The sequence below is a fragment of the Thalassophryne amazonica genome, chromosome 10, assembly GCF_902500255.1.
Source record: "Thalassophryne amazonica chromosome 10, fThaAma1.1, whole genome shotgun sequence".
Taxonomy (NCBI): Eukaryota; Metazoa; Chordata; class Actinopteri; order Batrachoidiformes; family Batrachoididae; genus Thalassophryne; species Thalassophryne amazonica.
This window is the reverse complement of record NC_047112.1, coordinates 10008377-10025128: the sequence shown is the minus strand read 5'-3', so window position 1 is coordinate 10025128 and position 16752 is coordinate 10008377. Positions and strand designations below refer to the sequence as shown.

The following is a 16752-nucleotide window of genomic DNA, read 5'->3' as shown; positions in this document are numbered from 1 at the left end:
TCAGAGCCACAATCCAGGATGAGACGAGGAGCATCCATGAATACATCAGAAAGATGCCCACCCCCCACCCCCCTGAGATCAGCTGCTACAACAATGCTTCAGGCAACTAAAGACAGACTATGATAAGGAACAGGAGGAAGACCTACCAGTGGCTAGAAAACAAAGGCCTAAAGGGCAGCACAGAGGCTCTAATCATGGCAGCATAAGAACAAGCAAAAACAGTTACCAGTACAGGCAGCTGCAGCCCGTGTCGCCGACTGAAAGGTCCCCCCTAAAAATCGGTCCACCCTGCCTTCACTGTGCATGCGCCATCAGCCGCGGTTCACAGTTTATCACCTCGTTTCTGGTTCAAACTGCCTCCAGTCATCATCTATCTCAATGACAGATATCTGAAGCTTTAGTACAACAATTATTTCCACATAAATTCAGCATTATTTCATCATAAAAGACGAAGGAAGCGATCAGAGCACCGCGGCTACACGAGCTGCTAGCTGATGCGTTCACTGCGCGTCAGTCATTTCAAAGCGTCACAGAGTATCGACTCATTTCTGCTTAAAACGGCCTTGTTTCTGATTAAAACTGACTTTAGAATGATTTAAGAGGTTTTACCTTGTCATGGATCTAGACCTGAAACAACTAATCGAGTTAATCATTAAAATTGATTATTAAAATAGTTGTCAACTAATTTAGTCATCGATTAGTTGCTAAATAACTTCGTTTTACCGCAAATGTTTCGTTTCTTCCATATAATCAACCGAGCTTTGCTTTGAATCTTGGACCAATGAAGGAGTGCTTCGAGCTGGTTTCATTTGTTTTATTTTGCTTTATCTTAAATTTCCCCACTAAAACCCTAAAGAACATATGTCTGTGAGGAATATTTACCTTTTTTATGTTAAACTGACCTGTTATGGTCTTCTGAAACAGTTGATAGATGTACAGTATTTTATGCTAACGCCGATGCTAACGTGTTAGCATGTATATGGCGTTTTGAATGTTAAAGTTAGCATTAAGCTGCTGGCATTTCAGCATGTTTGTGCATTTGTTTTCTGTATAATAATTAATGGCTCAGCGTTTGTTGTCGTAAGAGTAAAATGTATTACAAATTATAATATTTTTTAATTTATTTTTATTTATATATTAATAATAATAGCAGCAATAATAATGTAATAATAACTCATAATGCTACAATACAATTTTAGAGAAAGAGACATGAGTCACATGTCACTGTGAAATGACCACATAGTTTACAAGTTATTCAGAGAATGTTGCACATATAATGAATCAGGCTACAGTTTTTGATTTAGGTTTTATGGTTAACTGGTTATGCTAATTGCTCATTTGCAGCAACAGAAATACCTCTTTTTTCACCATATATTTTATAACATTCATATGTTTTAATGTTGTTTTATGGCAACTCAGCACTTTGATAAAGCAATGCCATTTGAAATAATTATTTTTGTTCTTTATTATAAACTGTTTTATTCATTATTATTTTATATTTCGACAGCCAAGGGACATTTGACGATTTGTTGATTTTCAAGCATTTTAAGTTTTCAAATAATGTTCTGTTGTTAAATAAAGTGATGGAAGGAGAGAAAAATTGTTTCCCTGGCACATTTTTTAAAAATTCCCCGCTAATCCGATTAATCGTGTCAAAACCCCATCAGATTCATCGATGATCCAAATAATCGTTTGTTGCAGCCCTACATGGATCATTTTTTAGGAGCGAATCATTCGGTCTGCAACACCGGCTGCAGCTGCCTGTACTGGTAACTGTTTTTGTTTTGTTGTTTGAGACAGGTGTGTGTTAGGCGTCAGCCTGTCAAGTGACTTTTTATTCCAGCCTGAATCACTGCATGTTCCATTTCATGTTGTTGCTGTTGTAATAGTGTGATTTATGGCAGCAAATGTAGTTTTCCGTTTTCGTTATGAAGGGTGTTGTGCAAAAACAGTGTCACTGCCAGCAGAAAAATGTGTATATATTCCAAACAGCCATGACACGTGTTGGAGGCAGATTAAGAAAGTGTGAGACAACCAACTGACTTTGCTGAAATTTTGATTAATCCAATAGTGTGAATTGCAAACAAAAATGGTTTTAGTGTAAATAAACCAAACAGTGGTCCCATTTTAACTGGATCAATAACGCCTCTTTTGGTCTGAACCGTGATCTGGATTAAGAATGCCTCTGAAATCATCTTTCGTCTGACGGCACTTGACACTTGCACGCATTTAACCCCCGCACTGCCGCACAATTTGTTGCGCCATTGTGACTCGCTGTGTTCCGCTGGATGCTGCGTTATATAAAATAATGATTTCGTAGCTGATTAATCATTTGCTCTGATGAAACCACCTCTAATTGCTCTGGAATCACAGAGGAATTTTCTACAGCTGCAGCTGTTATCTTGTGCTTCATGACGTGGAGAACGCATTTGGAATTGTCTAAAAGGTAATTATTTGTAATACGAGGTCTGTTAGAAGAGTATCCGACCTTTTTATTTTTTTCAAAAACTTGATGGATTTGAATCACGTGTACTTGCATGATCCAACCTTGAACCTTCGTGCACATGCGTGATTGTTTTCATGCCTGTCGATTGTGTCATTTGCTTGTAAGCAGCCTTTGTGTGACAATGGGTGGAGTCTCTCGTCGTTTTTTCTTTGCAAGGAAATGGCGGAACGACTGGAGCAGCGCGACTGCATCAAATTTTGCCAGAAACTGGGCGACAGCCAGGTGGAAATCATTCGGATTATTCAGACGGCTTTCGGTGACGATCCTCTGGGCATCACACAGATTAAGGAGCGGTATAACCGGTTTAAAGACATCCGCACAACGGTGGAGAGCAAGCTGCGCTCCGGGTGGCCATCAACATGCAGAAATGACCAGATCATTTCCAAAGTGAACGCTGTGGTGATGTGGGACCGTCATGTGACTATCAGAGAAATTGTGGAAGAGGTGGACATCAGCACTTTTTCGGCACATTCCACTGTGACAGAAGATTTTGCCATGAAAAGAGTTGCAGCGAAATTCATCGGCACGAAGCCGATGGCGGAACAGCGCCTTCGTGTTGAAGTCTCACAGGACATGTTGTGACATGTCCACCTCGTCCACAATTTCTCGGATAGTCACACGACTGAAAAGCCACCGAAAGCCGTCTGAATCTTCTGAATGGAAGTTAGCGACACCAGCAACCATAGTCAATTGTCTTCCGGGGGCCAGAGCAGGCGACATTGAAGGAAATTTGAAACTGCTGGCTAAGGCTAAGCGTAAATTTGGTAAGATTGTAATTCACGTCGGCAGTAATGACACCCGGTTACGCCAATCGGAGGTCACTAAAATTAACATTAAATCGGTGTGTAACTTTGCAAAAACAATGTCGGACTCTGTAGTTTTCTCTGGGCCCCTCCCCAATCGGACCAGGAGTGACATGTTTAGCCGCATGTTCTCCTTGAATTGCTAGCTGTCTGAGTGGTGTCCAAAAAAAAAAATGAGGTGGGCTTCATAGATAATTGGCAAAGCTTCTGGGGAAAACCTGGTCTTGTTAGGAGAGACGGCATCCATCCCACTTTGGATGGAGCAGCTCTCATTTCTAGAAATCTGGCCAATTTTCTTAAATCCTCCAAACCGTGACTATCCAGGGTTGGGACCAGGAAGCAGAGTTGTAGTCTTACACACCTCTCTGCAGCTTCTCTCCCCCTGCCATCCCCTCATTACCCCATCCCCGTAGAGACAGTGCCTGCTCCCAGACTACCAATAACCAGCAAAAATCTATTTAAGCATAAAAATTCAAAAAGAAAAAATAATATAGCACCTTCAACTGCACCACAGACTAAAACAGTTAAATGTGGTCTATTAAACATTAGGTCTCTCTCTTCTAAGTCCCTGTTGGTAAATGATATAATAATTGATCAACATATTGATTTATTCTGCCTAACAGAAACCTGGTTACAGCAGGATGAATTTGTTAGTTTAAATGAGTCAACACCCCCGAGTCACACTAACTGTCAGAATGCTCGTAGCACGGGCCGGGGCGGAGGATTAGCAGCAATCTTCCATTCCAGCTTATTAATTAATCAAAAACCCAGACAGAGCTTTAATTCATTTGAAAGCTTGTCTCTTAGTCTTGTCCATCCAAATTGGAAGTCCCAAAAACCAGTTTTATTTGTTATTATCTATCGTCCACCTGGTCGTTACTGTGAGTTTCTCTGTGAATTTTCAGACCTTTTGTCTGACTTAGTGCTTAGCTCAGATAAGATAATTATAGTGGGCGATTTTAACATCCACACAGATGCTGAGAATGACAGCCTCAACACTGCATTTAATCTATTATTAGACTCTATTGGCTTTGCTCAAAAAGTAAATGAGTCCACCCACCACTTTAATCATATCTTAGATCTTGTTCTGACTTATGGTATGGAAATAGAAGACTTAACAGTATTCCCTGAAAACTCCCTTCTGTCTGATCATTTCTTAATAACATTTACATTTACTCTGATGGACTACCCAGCAGTAGGGAATAAGTTTCATTACACTAGAAGTCTTTCAGAAAGCGCTGTAACTAGGTTTAAGGATATGATTCCTTCTTTATGTTCTCTAATGCCATATAACACAGTGCAGAGTAGCTACCTAAACTCTGTAAGGGAGATAGAGTATCTCGTCAATAGTTTTACATCCTCATTGAAGACAACTTTGGATGCTGTAGCTCCTCTGAAAAAGAGAGCTTTAAATCAGAAGTGTCTGACTCCGTGGTATAACTCACAAACTCGTAGCTTAAAGCAGATAACCCGTAAGTTGGAGAGGAAATGGCGTCTCACTAATTTAGAAGATCTTCACTTAGCCTGGAAAAAGAGTCTGTTGCTCTATAAAAAAGCCCTCCGTAAAGCTAGGACATCTTTCTACTCATCACTAATTGAAGAAAATAAGAACAACCCCAGGTTTCTTTTCAGCACTGTAGCCAGGCTGACAAAGAGTCAGAGCTCTATTGAGCTGAGTATTCCATTAACTTTAACTAGTAATGACTTCATGACTTTCTTTGCTAACAAAATTTTAACTATTAGAGAAAAAATTACTCATAACCATCCCAAAGACGTATCGTTATCTTTGGCTGCTTTCAGTGATGCCGGTATTTGGTTAGACTCTTTCTCTCCGATTGTTCTGTCTGAGTTATTTTCATTAGTTACTTCATCCAAACCATCAACATGTTTATTAGACCCCATTCCTACCAGGTTGCTCAAGGAAGCCCTACCATTATTTAATGCTTCGATCTTAAATATGATCAATCTATCTTTGTTAGTTGGCTATGTACCACAGGCTTTTAAGGTGGCAGTAATTAAACCATTACTTAAAAAGCCATCACTTGACCCAGCTATCTTAGCTAATTATAGGCCAATCTCCAACCTTCCTTTTCTCTCAAAAATTCTTGAAAGGGTAGTTGTAAAACAGCTAACTGATCATCTGCAGAGGAATGGTCTATTTGAAGAGTTTCAGTCAGGTTTTAGAATTCATCATAGTACAGAAACAGCATTAGTGAAGGTTACAAATGATCTTCTTATGGCCTCGGACAGTGGACTCATCTCTGTGCTTGTTCTGTTAGACCTCAGTGCTGCTTTTGATACTGTTGACCATAAAATTTTATTACAGAGATTAGAGCATGCCATAGGTATTAAAGGCACTGCGCTGCGGTGGTTTGAATCATATTTGTCTAATAGATTACAATTTGTTCATGTAAATGGGGAATCTTCTTCACAGACTAAAGTTAATTATGGAGTTCCACAAGGTTCTGTGCTAGGACCAATTTTATTCACTTTATATATGCTTCCCTTAGGCAGTATTATTAGACGGTATTGCTTAAATTTTCATTGTTACGCAGATGATACCCAGCTTTATCTATCCATGAAGCCAGAGGACACACACCAATTAGCTAAACTGCAGGATTGTCTTACAGACATAAAGACATGGATGACCTCTAATTTCCTGCTTTTAAACTCAGATAAAACTGAAGTTATTGTACTTGGCCCCACAAATCTTAGAAACATGGTGTCTAACCAGATCCTTACTCTGGATGGCATTACCCTGACCTCTAGTAATACTGTGAGAAATCTTGGAGTCATTTTTGATCAGGATATGTCATTCAAAGCGCATATTAAACAAATATGTAGGACTGCTTTTTTGCATTTACGCAATATCTCTAAAATTAGAAAGGTCTTGTCTCAGAGTGATGCTGAAAAACTAATTCATGCATTTATTTCCTCTAGGCTGGACTATTGTAATTCATTATTATCAGGTTGTCCTAAAAGTTCCCTAAAAAGCCTTCAGTTAATTCAAAATGCTGCAGCTAGAGTACTGACAGGGACTGGAAGGAGAGAGCATATCTCACCCATATTGGCCTCTCTTCATTGGCTTCCTGTTAATTCTAGAATAGAATTTAAAATTCTTCTTCTTACTTATAAGGTTTTGAATAATCAGGTCCCATCTTATCTTAGGGACCTCGTAGTACCATATCACCCCAATAGAGCGCTTCGCTCTCAGACTGCAGGCTTACTTGTAGTTCCTAGGGTTTGTAAGAGTAGAATGGGAGGCAGAGCCTTCAGCTTTCAGGCTCCTCTCCTGTGGAACCAGCTCCCAATTCAGATCAGGGAGACAGACACCCTCTCTACTTTTAAGATTAGGCTTAAAACTTTCCTTTTTGCTAAAGCTTATAGTTAGGGCTGGATCAGGTGACCCTGAACCATCCCTTAGTTATGCTGCTATAGACGTAGACTGCTGGGGGGTTCCCATGATGCACTGTTTCTTTCTCTTTTTGCTCTGTATGCACCACTCTGCATTTAATCATTAGTGATCGATCTCTGCTCCCCTCCACAGCATGTCTTTTTGCTGGTTCTCTCCCTCAGCCCCAACCAGTCCCAGCAGAAGACTGCCCCTCCCTGAGCCTGGTTCTGCTGGAGGTTTCTTCCTGTTAAAAGGGAGTTTTTCCTTCCCACTGTAGCCAAGTGCTTGCTCACAGGGGGTCGTTTTGACTGTTGGGGTTTTACATAATTATTGTATGGCCTTGCCTTACAATATAAAGCGCCTTGGGGCAACTGTTTGTTGTGATTTGGCGCTATATAAAAAAAAATTGATTGATTGATTGATTGAATGGTGGAAGAGCTGGAACGATCTCGCATCACCACACTTTGGAAATGATCTGGTCATTTCAGCATTTCAGCAACTGGAGTGCGGCTCGCTCTCCACCGTTGTGCGGATGTCTTTAAACCGGTTGTACCGCTCCTTAATCTGTGTGATGCCCATAGCATTGTCACCGAAAGCCGTCTGAATAATTCGAATGGTTTCCACCTGGATGTCGCCCAGTTTCTGGCAAAATTTGATGCAGTCGCGCTGCTCCAGTCATTCCGCCATTTCCTTGCAAAGAAAAAACGACAAGAGACTCCACCCATCCGCACACAAAGGCTGCTTACAAGCAAATGAAGCAATTGACAGGCGTGAAAAAATCACGCATGCGCAAAAAGGTTCAAGGTTGGCTCTTGCAAGCACACATGATTCAAATCCATCAGGTTTTTGATAAAAATAAAAAGGTCAGATACTTTTCTAACAGACCTCGTATTTATATTGTAATAGCTTGGTAAAACAGTTGCATTTTCATTCCTTCTCATGAGTATCTCTAAAAATGTGTTTATGATAGATTTAGCATCTCATTCAGACGCAGTGACTCACAGTGGCACTCAGTGTTCTTGAATTCTTTGCACAACTTTCACGTGTAGTTCACAAAATTAATGCGTGACAAAGATTTTGAACATTTCTAAATTTTCTTTGCGCACTTGCATGCAGCCGCGCACAGTTTACAGCGGTTTACAAAGAGTTTCCTCTCTGGCATGGAAGATTGTGTGACAGTGCAAGTGTCAAGGTACCTTGAGCCGTGGTTCGTACAGAGAGGTTAAAAAGTCCGATGCAAACAGGGCTCACATGAAGGTACCATTAGAATTTGGCTGAGACAAACATCCAACAGATACTATTCCACAACATTACACTCTTCAGTAACAACATACATATGTCTGTGTATTTCTGTTGTTTTGAATCCAGATGATGAACCTTATATTTCTCATGTTTTGATCCTACACAGTTTTTGTCCATTTCTGTCTTAGTGTTCTTCTGCAGCTGTAACACAAATTCCCATGTGGGGAAAATAACAGGCACGTTATCTCTTTTGCGGCTTCCCTTTGTTCATCAAGTTTCCACTTTAGATTGCATGGCCGTGGCACTTGCGATGGTCGTTGTCGTTTTGAGTGGTGCTTCGGCCCTTTGGCTGCCTGGACAGTTTGATGCCGCTGCAGGTTTTAGTTTGTGCTCCACCATGAGTGGTTCTGTACCTTCAACAAAGATTTAAAAGGTGGCTTTGAAATAACACATTGAGCTGACCGGGCAGGAATCCTGCAGCTTGTGTGCTCCCACAGAGATCCAGGGTCCCGATTAAACCTCTTCACCCGGCGGCTGTCACACCGGAACCCCTCAGCCTGGTTGGACTCACTACTTGCGTAATATTTTCATATTTAACACGAATGAACGCTACCCTCAGGTGGCTCTGTCCGACCGTTCTTTGCTATTTTCTAAAGTTTTCCCAAGCAGTTTAAACTCCTCAGAGCTGTCCCAGCTCTTAGTGTCTCAGCTGCATCTCAATTAACTTCCATTGACTATTTTTTCCTCCTCAGGCTTATTTGTAATCAGGTTTCTTACTTTAAAACGTGCTGCAAAAAAAAAAGAGGAAAATGTCCTTGAAAGTTTTGCTTCAAATAAGGCGGCTGGAAAACAAGTTATATGAGAGCGATGTACCGTATTTTTCGGAGTTTAAGTCACTTTTTTTATAGTTTGGGAGGTCCTGCAACTTGTATACCATAAAAAAATCACACATTCTTTATGAATAATAATAATTAGAATGACTATTTATACCTGTCTTTCCCAGGAATCAAAGCACTAAACCAAATAAACTCTAACAATGAAAGAATAAATGCTAGTAATAAAAAGTACAGTACAACAATTTGCAAAAATCCCAAATTAAAGATGAGATATACAGAAAAGTATGGTGTGTGTGCGTGTGTGTGTGCTTTATTACCTTAACACAAGAACCAAACACAAGACAAAATTACTAAAGAAAAAAAAAGCATTTGTCAGAAAAATTTCTGTACCTTGCAGAAAAAAATATCAGATTTGGTATGATCTAAAAACTGATTGGTGATCTTCAGCTACAGAGTTCAACCAAATCAAAATACATTGAAAATGGTAAAACAATAAAGCATTTGTAAAAAAAAAAAAAAAAAAAGAAAGAAAAAATCAGTAAATTAATCAACTTTTTCCAACTTGTATGCATTTAAAAAATACAGTTGTACAAATCCAATGAAATTAAATGATACATAAAAAATAAATAATTGCAATAAAATATTAACATTAAAATGTGTCCCTTCATAATAAATAATCAGCCAGCAGTAATAAAATAATAATGAGACGAGTCCCAAAATTAATAAATAATCATAAGCCAACAACAAAAACACTACAAGTACCACATGTAAATTTTAAATATTCAATAAAATCATCATCTAGTGCAAACAGTAAGTGTGCTTCTCCCCAAGCAGATGATCCCCGGTTCAGTCCCATCCATGCCCGGTTCCCCATGAACATCTGGAGTTGCTTCAGGAAGGACATCTGATGTCAAACGTGCCAAATCAACATCCATACCAGCCTCTCTGTGGCGACTCTGAGCAAAGGCAGGAGCAGCCTAAAGAAATTATAGACATATGGTTCAGCAAAAACAGTTTGTTGAGCTGATCAGCTGATATATTGGTGTGAAAAAGTCTATAAACATTACTTTCTGCTGTCCCATTGGATGGTCAAGAAAAAAGCATTAAAGTATGAAGCGGTTTGCGTTTCTCTTTCACTGTTTTTTTTTTTTATTTCAATTTATTTTCATTTATATAGCGCCAAATCACAACAAAGTTGCCTCAAGACGTTTCACACAAATAAAGTCTAACTTCACCAACCCCTGGTGGTAAACAGACTTTTGTTCTTGTGGCTGAGTGTAAAAATTCTCTTGACGTCAGACGTTTCTGCACTGAGCAGAGGTCGCAGGAGGTAAATGTGTGAGGTGGTCAGCATTAATTACGTCTCACTTAACATGAGTGGACATGGACAGATGTTTAATGAAGTCGCTGGAACTCGCTCATTGATTTGGTGAAGTTCACTCTTCCGTCACTGCTTAATGAAGCTGGATGTGTTTCTTTATGTCAGCTCTGTGTGAAGCTTTTGCTTCCATGCCTTCTTACATTTGTAGCCTTTCTTGTTTCCGTTCTTACTTTCTGTCCTCTAGGACAGCGAGGCCTCGTTTGGACCCTGCGTGATATCGTGGGATTTGACCACTTATGAGGACCTGTGCTCCGTTGTGCAATATATACACAGCATAAGTTCACACGGATAAATGGTCGACTGTTTTGTTTTCAGCTGCAATCACTGAAGCAGTCACAAAAAGTTTTTTTTTTTTTTTTTTTTGGTTCCTAGTGAAGAAGAAAAGACGAGGAAGATGGGAGATGTTGTGTCGGTACGTGTTAGCCTACACAGCTAACCAGAGTAGCTGCGTTCTCTCGCCTGCAAAACCGCCTCGACACGTTCATAAACACATGTCCACTTTCCACCACATCGTTACTTTTTCTTTGCATTTTCACTTTGTTTGAGTGTAATTTGCCCAAAAACCCATTGAAAATGCTGTGGGGTTTTTTTTCCCCTGGAAGTAGAGAAATTACATCATATGCGTTAGGGGTGCCGGAAAAAATTGATTCACCTCCGAATCGCGATTCTTATTTATTACGATTCTGAATCGAACCAAAATGTCCAAGAATCGATTTTTAAAAAGCATTTTTTTAAACATTTTCTTACTTACTCTCTGCTCTGCACGGCTTCCATACTACAGCGTCCCCGCAAGGGGAGGGTCCGGCGTGCTTCAAACATTCGTGAGCTGTAGCTTAGCATGGCAGACAAAGAGCTAATTCAGCCAGCACCGTCTTTACTGAAGTCAAATGTTTGAGTGCATTTTGGATTTTATTATTTGCTGCGTAAGAAGGAGCTTGACATGACTTATGCAGTGTGCAAAATCTGCAAAATGAAAGTCAGGTACTTCGGAAACACTTCAACTCCGCAAGCCCACATGCTACACTACGACCCAGAGCTAAAAGGAGTGGCGCAGCAGTATCTGCCGACGACTGACCAGCGCTTCGCTAAACTGCCAGCCAACTCTGAACGAGCAAAGCAGATAAGTAAATTTACATCTAGAATCACTTGATTAACCTTGTAAAGCTGCATTTTCTTAAACATAAACATTTTTTAAGTAATATAACTATTTCTCAGAGCTGTTTGAATGGAAAATCGATTCTGAATCAAATCATCACCCCAACAATCGGAATCAAATTGAATCGTGAGTTGTTGTACGATTCACATCCCTAATATGCGCCATATTTTACCCCTTTAGCACTAGCCCTGCAGGAGTATGGAGTGAGGGGGTCCCTTCTCGGGGCCATCCAATCTCTGTACTCGCAAAGCAAGAGCTGTGTTTGAGTGTTCGGCAGTAAGTCAGACTCGTTTCCGGTGGAGGTTGCCTTGGCCAGGGCTGTGCCTTGTCACCGATCCTGTTTGTGATATTCATGGACAGGATATCGAGGCGTAGTCGGGGGAGGAGGGTTTCCGGTTTGGTGGGCTCAGGGTCTCATTACTGCTTTTTGTAGATGATGTGGTCCTGTTGGCTTCATCGGCTGGTGACCTCCAACACTCACTGGATCGGTTCACAGCCGAGTGTGAAGCGGCTGGGATGAGAATCAGCACCTCTAAATCTGAGGCCATGGTTCTCAGCACGAAACTGATGGATTGCCTATTCCGGGTAGGGAATATGGCCTTGCCCCAAGTGAAGGAGTTCAAGTACCTCGGGGTCTTGTTCACGAGTGAGGGGACGATGGAGCGTGATTGGCTGGAGAATCGGCGCAGCAGGGGCGGTATTGCATTCGCTCTACTGTACTGTTGTGATGAAAAGGGAGCTGAGCCAAAAGGCAAAGTTCTCAATCTACTGGTCAGTCTTCGTTCCTACTCTCACCTATGGTCATGAGTGTTGGATCATGACCGAAAGAACTAGCTTGCAGGTACAAGCGGCTGAAATGGGCTTCCTCAGGAGGGTGGCTGGTGTCTCCCTTAGAGATAGAGTGAGAAGTTCGGTCATCCATGGGAGGCTCGAAGTTGAGTCGCTGCTCCTTCGCGTTGAAAGGAGCCAGCTGAGGTGGTATGGGAATCTGGTAAGGATGCCTCCTGGGCGCCTCCCAAGGGAGGTGTTCCAGGCACGTCCATCTGGGAGGAGACCCCGGGTAAGACCCAGGACTAGGTGGAGAGATTATATCTCCACACTGGCCTGGGAATGCCTCAGGATCGCCCAGTCAGATGTGGTCAATGTGCCACAGGAAAGGGAAGTCTGGAGTCCCCTGCTGGAGCTGTTGCGGTTGAGCGGTTGAAGATAAGTGAGTGAGTGAGCATTCGCCCTCAAACAAGACTGCAGTGCCCCATTCTCCTTACCGACCCAGAATGCATTGGGTCATCAACATGCAAGGGTTTTTTTTTTATGGCAAAAACACTTGCTGTAGCATTACAGTGGCGATGATTTTCACTTAGCTGCACCTGGCTAATGTGCTTTTTCATGTTTGTTTCCTGTTATGTTCACGTGTTAGCTGAAAGTCTGTCTTCATGGAGGAGCGTGACAGTTTCAGGAATTGCCAACCCCACAGCTGAAAAAATTCTTGCAATATGTAGAATTATTTAACAAATAAAATTATTTTCTCATTTTAAATCGCTCAAAGCTGGAGCTGCCCTCAGAGTGCGCAAGTACCTCTGCAAGTACCTCCGCAAGTACCTCCGCCAACAGAAATAAACATTGATCGAACTAGAACTTCAAAATAATAAAATTCAAGTTGGATCAGACATTTCTGAAAGAGAATAGAATAAATGTTTATTGCCATTGCATTTCTGCAATGAAATTGTGGTGGCACTTCTGGTGAGGTAGGATAGTTTTAGATATGTAAACAGGCTGTATTATTTATTGCATATGTTCATGTTCATATCCGTTACTGAATGTCTGTTTTGTGTTTGTGGGAGGGGGATGGGGTGAAGTGATGGAGGCTACAGCTCTGGGGAAAAAGCTGTTCCTTAGCCTGGTAGTCTATGTCCTTGTAGTGTGGTACCTCTTCCCCAAGGACAGAAGTACAACCAGGGAATATCCCAGTTGGCTGTTCTCCTTGCCGATGGCCCATGCTTTCCTCTGCAAGTGGTCAACATACACAGTCTCTGTGCTGTCTTCACCACGCAGGACAGATCTTTTCTGTCCTCTGCCGTGCAGCTGCTGCAGAGGATGCTCTCGATGGTGCTTCTGTGGAGATTTGCAAGTGGTTCCACTTGAAAATTCCAACTAAACGTTGACAAAAATGGCACTTCGGAATGGTGAAATTCAAGTCAAATCTAAACTGATTATGTGTTTTTCATGTTTTCTGTGACCTTGACTTTGAAATTTGAACTATGACCTTAAAAGGTGAACTCACTGTATTCTGGGACCCAATACACCACTTCAGCCCAACAGATTTAAATACAGAGTATTAATTATTCGGGTCAACTTTTACCTTGACCAAACTTTGAAGGTCATGGTCAAAGGCCAAGGTCAATCAGAAAGCATGTCTTTAAGAGGAACAAAGTAAGCCAAATTGGAAGTTTCTATGGTGAGTAGTTCTGAAGTGACGGCTGATTATGCAGTTTTCACTTTTTGCGTGACCTTGACCTTGAAACTTGAACTATGACCTTGAAAAATGAACTCACTCTGTTCTAGAATTATCTGAACCATACGAGGGCTGTCCATAAAGTATAGGTCCTTTTTATTTTTTTCAAAAACTATATGGATTTCATTCATATGTTTTTACGTCAGACATGCTTGAACACTCGTGCGCATGCGTGAGTTTTTCCACGCCTGTCGGTGACGTCATTCACCTGTGAGCACTCCTTGTGGGAGGAGTCGTCCAGCCCCTCGTCGGAATTCCTTTGTCTGAGAAGTTGCTGAGAGACTGGCGCTTTGTTTGATCAAAATTTTTTCTAAACCTGTGAGACACATCGAAGTGGACATGGTTCAAAAAATTAAGCTGGTTTTCGGTAAAAATTTTAACAGCTGATGAGAGATTTTGAGGTGATACTGTCGCTTTAAGGACTTCCCACGGTGTGAGACGTCATGCAGCGCTCTCAGGCGCCGTCGTCAGCCTGTTTCAAGCTTAAAACCTCCACATTTCAGGCTCTATTGATCCAGGACGTCGTGAGAGAACAGAGAAGTTTCAGAAGAAGTCGGTTTCAGCATTTTATCCGGATATTCCACTGTTAAAGGAGATTTTTTTAATGAAAGACGTGCGGGCGGATTGCAGCGTCAGCTCGCAGCCGCCGTGACGCTCCGCCACAGGAAAAACACCTCTGTTGGAAGCCTTAAGGACAAGTTGGAACATGTCCAGCTGTTAAACAATTTCTCATATACTCACTCCACTGAAAGCCATCAAAAGCCGCCTGGATTTTACAAATGGTTATCAACACGGAGGTGTTTTTCCTGTGCCGCCGCACCGCACCGGCTGCGTCCTGACGCGCGGACCCGTCCGCACGTCTTTCATTAAAAAAAATCTCCTTTAACAGTGGAATATCCGGATAAAATGCGTAAAAACATATAAATGAAATCCATATAGTTTTTGAAAAAAATAAAAAGGACCTATACTTTATCGACAGACGTCGTATGTCCAAATTTTATGATGATAGATGCAGAACTGTGCTCGTGAGACTGTTAACTAACCAACAAATGAACAAACAAACACACACAGGTGATCATATAACCTCCGTCCAACTTCGTTGGAGGTCGATTCATTTTCAGTTTATTTTATTTGTTTCATGCTGCCTCAAGGCACTTCACACAAGTAAAGTCTAACCTTACCAACCCCCTGAGCAAGCACACAGTGGTAAGAAAAAAAAACTCCCTCTGGTGATAATGAGGAAGAAACCTCAAGCAGATCTGACTCAGAGGGGTGACCCACTGCTTAGGCCATTCTAAAAGTTACATGGCTTTTACAAATGTTACAAGAAGTTCTTCACAAACAGAAGAAACGAGAAACGGAAACAGAAGAGCTCTTGAGATGTGCAATGCTCAAGAATGATGTTCAACAGTCTTGAAATTTAGCTATGAAGATGAATTCTGGTAAAAGGCTACAGCTCCTCTGTTTCCAGATCGAAACTGCTAACACTCTTTATATGGGTGGACCTGGTCACGCTCAACCGCCATAATATGATCTTTCAAAAACCTATCATGTAAACACGCGTACACTAAGGCCTCCACTGCATAAATTAATAATCTATACTCTGGATTGACAGATGTCTGGGTAAAAGATTACAGTCTGTGGGTTACATTGTACATGGCCGATGTATATTCCAGATGTGGTTTCACTTTAACTTTGTAAATCCTTTTAAAGTGTAAAAGTAGAATAGAATAGGATACTTTATTGCTCTGTCAACACACATTTGTCTGTGTAAGAGAAAGACACCCCACACACACACACACACACACACACACCCCCTAAACATTTAAAATTCACCAATAAATAAGCATAAAAACTGTCTTAACAGTAAACACATATAAAATCATACAATTACAAAATGTAAAATTAAAATTTTATACATAAAAAAATAAAATAATATTTGTGCAACTCTATCATTTAATGAAAGTGACGACTCCCACACGCAGCTGACGTCACCACTCCCTAACCCTTAAAAACCTCATGATGCTTTCCTGCATCCTGCTCAACTTTTCATCACATTTCTATTTATAGTTTGCATCTTTAAACAGCATTACATACAAATATATGTATCAGTTTCAGAAAGCTGGCATTGTTCTGAACATTTTGATATGCAACACATGGGCATTGAGCTGAAAGAAAGTACCTTAAAAGGGGAACTTCTGAGGGTATGGTAAAATCAAGAAACTAAAACCATTAAACGGAACCCTTGCATACATGATGGGCCTCCAAGTGGTGCAAAATTCTTTGTGCAGGTACACTTGTTTGGGTGTTCCTGGTTCTCACGCCGTTCATGAGCTCCTCTCCTACTGACTGACTCACATTACAAGTGACAGCATGTTTAAAGTGTTTTCCTTAACACTCAACCAGCAGTATGATCATTTCCCACCAGTCTTCTCTCCAAAGTGAGATAAAAACAGACACCAAACAGTTCTGGAAAGGTTTCAAACACTTCCACATCAAAGGGACCTGGCGTGGGCAGGCACTGCGATGATGGTAATCCTGTGTGAAAAGTACATCCTCGGGAACCAGGCCTGTAAAGTCACAACCCTAATGTCCTCACACCACCAGTGGGACAGCGGCTGTTTCTCACTCCTTTCTGAAATAACATCCTATACTTAAAAAAAAAAAAAAAAGCCTCAGCTTCCACCTTCTACACTATTGATTGTACGAGATGTTATCCTTTTATTTCATGCCCAGCTCCGGTGCAAAGAACCTGGATTTATTTTCTGTTCATGATGTTCTTTTTTGTTTTCTGCCAAACTTAAAGTATATGAAAGATCAGCTTGTGTGTTTGGCTCAGCTGTAGCTTTATATCTTATCTTTGCACCAATATGTTTTTTTGCTGTCACTTCATATGTAAATTGATATGCTGCTGCAGGCAGA

The 16752-nt window shown here is 41.1% G+C and overlaps 1 protein-coding gene across 2 annotated transcripts in view; it reads left to right on the top strand.

Moving 5' to 3' along the window:
• Nucleotides 1-16752, top strand: part of nos1apa (nitric oxide synthase 1 (neuronal) adaptor protein a) — a 284458-nt gene that overhangs the window by 251202 nt on the left and 16504 nt on the right. The gene's annotated exons all lie outside the window — the stretch shown is intronic.